Genomic DNA, 6,522 nt, shown 5'->3' with positions numbered 1-6,522 from the left:
AGAGAGAGAGACAGAGAGAGAGAGAGAGAGACAGAGAGAGAGAGAGAGAGCCCAGAAAGGTGGAAAGCCAACAGCACACCTGACTCTACCCCCTTGCCCTGCCCTCTGCCTGATCTTACCCACCTTCCCAATGTTCTGATTTGTTGGGCCAGAACAAGACATTGGGAATTCCAAAGTGGTTTTGCGGGCTGGAGAGATGGCTCAGTGGTCTAAAGCACCTACTTGGAACAAGCTTGGCAAAGCACAGGGACCGTGGTTCGATCCCCCAGCCCCACATGCCAGCCAGCCCCGCCCCCTGGTCAGCTGAGCTGGCCACACACACACACACACACACTAAATAAATGTAAAAATAAACAACAACAACAACAACAAAAAAAAACAAAGTGGTTTTGCCAGTGCTGAGTTCTGATGTGTTGGCTTTTGACTTGATCTCGACACTGTATTGCTGTTAGTACAGCTTGCGATTACCAAGCTTCCTTAGAAATAAGGTCCACTTCAGGAAGTGGGCATCCAGGGGTGACACGAGTTAGTCACTAAGGATGTCCTCAAAGCCACCCTTGTGATCACTGTGTTTATCTTGCCAATCAGAAACCACAAGGTCATTCGGCTGTTCTCTGAGCTCTTTGATGGGCCGTGTACATGAGCAAAGATGAACCTTGGGCTTCATCAGCTGAACCTGGGCTCTGGTGTTGCTAATGTGGCTTTTTAGGTGTCGTGAACCTAGATGTCAGTGTCACAGACTAGAGAAGGAAGCTCCTTTGAAAGCAGAACTCTCTGCTCTCAGTTACCCTTGTGATCACTGTGTTTATCTTGCCAATCAGAAACACTTCCACTTCCACTAGACTTAACTGGCCGACACTCATCTCATTCCCAAGGGTGCTGTGTGCCTGCTATGTGGTGAGTCTAAACATTTAAATTTGTAACAGTTGCTTTATCAAACCTGTGAAGACAAAGTTGAGACTGTGTTTCAGTTCTCAGAGAGAACTCAGACAACATCGTTGTCAGAGGAGCAAGCCAGAAAGCTTCACAATTGTAAAACCCCAATGTTAACTATATTTTAAAAAATGAATGTCTTCCTGATACTTGAAAAGAAAAGACACAGTAGTCAAAATATTGTGGGCTGCCTCTACTCTCTGACCTGTAAGAATAAATCTCCCTGTGTGAGTCGGCATTCCGATCTAAGAAGAGCAGGCTGAGTATAGAGGCCTTCACTACCTATTATGGTGGCCCCGCTCTGAGCCGGAACACCCGCTCTGCCATTCGCGTCTTTGCCATCTGGGAAGGCTGCGGGAGGGGTGGGCAGGGGCAGATTCTGTCTTCCTTCTGCAGAGCTTGTTCTGTGTTCTCTGTAAAGTTACAACAATCACGGAGAAACGCTAAGTGAGGAAGCGCAGTCCTCCTGTGTGCCCAGTGATTAAGATTTGCTCAAACAGTAAGGTCTTGCCTTTTGCTCTATGGGAGCGTACTCAAATAGTACAAATCGGAGCCTGTCATAACAGGAATCTGAGTGAAGAGACAGATCACCTGGCAGGAGGGAGGTGACAACTATGTTTTTAAAGTCTTTTATTGGTACGTGTTTGCGGTGCATTGTGCTTACATCCACCTTCAGGACTGGACACATCTACTTACCATATCTTGTTCTTTTTACTCCTATGCCCCTTCCCGCCTTCTCTAGATCCTCCTCCATCTTGTTTCCTCCTTCTTATTGTCTATTTTTAATTTACTTTTTAAATCATCAGTACTTTGGGTTTCTTATATTAGATCTGATTTTGGGCTGGCCAGATAGCTCAGCAGACTAAAGTAAGCACCTGCTTAGGCAGAGCACAGGGACTGGGGTTCAATCCCCAGCGGGCTGTGCTAGGTCCCACCTCCAGGGTGTGCTGAGCCAGAGATTGAGACTGGGCGTGATGGCGCGCACCTGCAATCCCAGAGCTTGGGAGGCTGAAAACAGGAGGACCACTACAAGTTCAATCTACATAGTGAGACCCTGTAGATTCTGTGCTAAAATACATTTTTTAAAAAAGATCTGATCTTCGACAAAGGGGCCAAAACTGTATTTTTGAATGAACACCCTGCATGAGTGAGGGCTGCTGCTTGCGCTGGTGCCGCTCTCTGAGGCAGACCTCCTTGTCCACACAGCCCAGCTCACTGGCCCCCAGCTGTGTTCAACATCTTGCTCCAGGGATGCCTTCTTGGCAAGGTGGTCCCTCACCCCTCTAACGCTGCGCCCCTTGTACCCCATTCCTTTACTCTTCTCTAATGATTGCCTAATATCAGCATTTTATACACATATCACCTGTATGGGAGGCCTTCCCCGCTCTGGAATGAGTGTCTAGGGAGGCAGAGAGTGTTTGCTGCTCCGTTTTGCTGTCTGTGGTGGCATCTCACAGCTGTCTGTTGTTCTCCACACTTACAATTGTGTCCTATTTGGGGACCTTTTTCAATTTATTTTCTCAGTATATTTTTCTAAGGATATTTTGAAAAGGATCACATAACATATTTTGAGAGTGTGTATAAATCTTATTTAATCCTCTAAAGGGCTGGCCAAGTAGCTCAGCAGATTAAAGTGCCTGCAAGCAGGCGCAGGCGCCAGTGGTTCAATCCCCTGGCCTGCCCTGCTGGCCTCACCCTTGGGGCATGCTGAGTCAGCCATTGAGACTGGGCGTGGTGGCACACACCTGTAATCCCAGCTCTTGGGAGGCTGTAAACAGGAGAATCACTATGAGTCCGATCCAGTAGTGAGACCCCGAACACCCTGTAGACCCTTCCCTAAAAATACAAAAGAAAGAAAGAAAGAAAATAATCCTCTAAATGATGCTATAAGGGAGGTGTCTGTCCATTTTACAGATGGAGAAACAGATATTAAAAATTCACTCAGGCTGGGCATGGTGGGGGCACACCTGTAATCCCAGCACTGGGGAGGCTGAGGCAGGGGGATTGCCACAAGTTAAAGCCAGCCTGGGCTACAGAGGGCATTCATGACAAACTTGAACTACATAGCAAGACCCTGTCTCAAAAAAACAAAAACCAAGAAGTAAAACTTAACTAATTAATTAATTAAAGTTAACCCCGTAACTCAAGATCACACAGCTTAATGACAAATGCTGGTGAGGCGGCTGAGGGTGGGGGTGGGGACCACGTCTGTGCTGGTGGGAACACAAACTGAGCAACCACTGTGGAAATCAGCAGAGAGATTTCTAAAAAGAACTAAAATTAGAAATTCCATCTGACCCAGCTAGTGCCTTTCTAGCTATCTTCCTCAAAGAATTGAAAACACATTTAGTGGTGCGTGCTTATCCGTGTTTATAGTAGTACAGCTCATAATAGCTAAATCTTAGAAGCAGCCTCTACATCCATCAACAGGTGAGTGGATGAGGAAAATATGATATTTATACACAAGGGAGTACTACACTGCCATAAAGAAGGATAAACTGAGTCATTTGTAGGAAAATAGATGCACCTTGAGGTCATAATGTTAAGTGAAGCATGTCGGACACACAAGCTTAAATACGATGTGGTTTCTTTTACAGGAGACACCCAAAATATAAACAAAGAGCAAAATTAAAGATAGGTAATAGGAAGTGGGGAGATAGATTTGGTTCAAATGGGAAGGAGATCAAGAGATGGAGGGAAGAAGAGGAAGGGGAGGAGGGAGAGGTGAGAGAAGAATTAAGATGTTTTATGGACACGGCCCGACTCCAACTGCATGGCAGGAATGGAGAAGCTGAGCAGGAAGAGGGAGAGAGGGGCAGAGGCGAGGGCAGCGATGAGCGAATGCTCACGTCCTGAAGGATTCACTGAATGAGAAATATATCAAGGATAAGGAAGACCAGACTCACCACTGATAGAGGAAAATTAAAACTGGGATGAACGCTCTAGTGTTGGATTGGAATTGGGAGTACTGGTGTTAGCTCGGATTTTTCAATATATAGAAATACATGTAGAAATTGTGTGTGTGTGTGTGTGTGTGTGTGTGTGTGTGTGTGTGTGTTCTCTAGCTTTGTCCACTAACAGCAACTAAAATTAGCAAACTCTTCTGGACCAATCGCAACAAGCGCACGTCGCCCAGATCTTAGCTTCAGCAGAGCCTCCGTCTCTAAAGGGAGCCCAGATGGTCGCTTCCAGGGCTGGGTGGGACAACATGAAAGGATCCTGGGAGGTCTGGGCTGGGCAAGAGAACACAAAAGTTCTCAAGGAAGGAAGACGGCCGTGTCCCAAGGACTTCCAAGCCAGCCTCAGAGGGAATTCAACTGAAGGACAACTGAACGGGGGAAAATTTAAGCAACAAGATACATCATGATAACAGGGTACGATACCACAAACAAAATAGGAAAGACTGAGTCCACAGGGATGGAAATAAACTTCAGAATGCAAGTTTTATGAGAAGCAGGATGCCGCGCAGCTCCAAAGCACCTCGCCATAAAATAATTATTGATGACAAAAGAGCAACTTTACAGACCCTAATACAAAAGGCTACTGCACGGCGTCAGTGATGGGACTGATTTCAGTAATGAGCCAGCAGATTCATGCGGTGAGCAGTGTCGCCTCTGTGAGATTTCTTTCTCACAGAGAAAATCATGAGGAATACCAGACGAACTCAGACTGATAGATTTCCGTACACCGTGCCTGGCCTGTGACCTTCAAAAGAGTCAAGGTCTTGGGGAGAGGGAGGAACTAACAATTCCAGGCAGGCAGGGACTAAAGGTTTGGGATTAGCAAGCCTAGTAAACTGCTCCTGCCAGATCCCACTGCTCTGAAGGGCGTTGTTGGGATAACTGGCAGGACATCGGTGGGCATGAGGACCAGATGGTAAATGTGTTCCAGTTGACTTTGTGGCCCACTGTGTGTTCAGGCAGGACGATGCTCTTGGAAGTGCACTGAACTGTTCGAGGGTGAAGAGGCATCTGAGCCAAGAAGTTGTGTGTCCTGTGCTTCTAATGCTTCCGGGACTTTATCCTACTTTCACCATGCAAAATAATCACCAAATAAAACCACAGGCAAACTTTCTGCAGGAGAAAGAAAGCCAAACAAAAAAGTTCATGCTTTGTTTAGGCAGAGAAAAATTCACTTAAACACAAAGCACAAGCCAATTTACCCTTCTGATCAGTTTGCCATGGAATGTTTTGCTCTGTTTGTTTGTATTTTAGAGAAGGGTCTACAGGGTGTTCAGGTTCTCACTACTAGATCAGACTCATAGTGATTTGCCTGTTTACAGCCTCCCAAGAGCTGGGATTACAGGTGCTCAGCACCACGCCCAGTCTCAATTGCTGTGTCAGTGTGCGCTGGGGATGGGCCAGATCCAGTTCAGCAGGTCCGGGGATCAAACACCAGGCACATGCAGCTGCTTGCAGGCACTTTAATCCACTGAGCTATTTGGCCAGCCCAAACATTTTGTTTTTGAGTTGTAGATGAGTGAACAGCTAGGAAATGCAAAACCCAGCTAAGCACTCATGATAGACACCTCGACGCTGGGAGAGTGGGCTGACCCAGAAAGCCGCTCTTGACAGGAGCCACGACCCAAATCTTCCTAACCAACGTGTTCACCAATCCATCTGGCTGCATATTAAGGTGAGGCTAATGGTTTGGCTTAAAGAATTTACATCCTATTCTCCACAGACAGAAATAAACTGAACAACTACGAGCTGTTATTTAAATTTACAAGGAGTATTCAAAAAAATTTTCAATATTGATTTAATGATAATTCTGAGATATTAAATGAGAAAACAATTCTATACAAAAGAAAACTTCTACGCGTCAGGGGTCTAGCCCCTTATGATGGCTTGGGTTTGTGGACACCTGCAGGTTCCCGGGAACACTGAGTCCATTCCTAACTACGCAATCGCTGTACTTCACCATTCCGACTACGCCATTCAACCTCCACTGAGGGTCATCTGTGCAGAATTGTTCTTCTTGAAGATGAAATTCCGTGAGGCATCTTCCTAATGAAGTTTCCATTGACCGGCCCGCACATCTCTACGCGACCCGTAAGGAATCCCGCTTACTTCCCACCCAGCATCAGGTGCACTTGAGAGCCTGGTGCAGTGCGCTTACTCCCGAGCCTCCGCGCCTGCACAGCCCGGGCACCAACGGTTGTCAGGAAATCGGTCTGTCCTGCGGTCTCACAGCCGCTCTTCCTGCTGCCACTGGGGGCTTCGCGCTCAGAGTAGGGCGGGCGCAGTGGTCGGCGTAAGGCTCAGGCTTCGGGCCCGCACGGGCTCCATTTCAAACTGGGCTCTGCCACTCACTGTTGAACCTCGAGCAAGTTATGGAGACTCTAGGCGTCCGTTTGCACCCACCACAGGCTAGTTAGTGGTTACAGCATTCCTACCGGAAGGAAATGATTATGTCAATTATTATCATCGCTCTGGGGTATCTTAAACTGAATTTTTTTTTTAAATGCATTTAGTGCAGGGTCTCACTGCACAGACTGGACTGGTAGTGATTCTCCTTCTTCAGCCTTCCAAGTGCTAGGATTAAAGGTGTGCCCCAACATGCCCAGTCTCAATCACCATCTGCGGGAGG

Source organism: Octodon degus, unplaced genomic scaffold (assembly GCF_000260255.1).
Source record: "Octodon degus isolate 3935 unplaced genomic scaffold, OctDeg1.0 scaffold00102, whole genome shotgun sequence".
Taxonomy (NCBI): domain Eukaryota; kingdom Metazoa; phylum Chordata; class Mammalia; order Rodentia; family Octodontidae; genus Octodon; species Octodon degus.
This window is presented reverse-complemented; position numbering follows the sequence as displayed.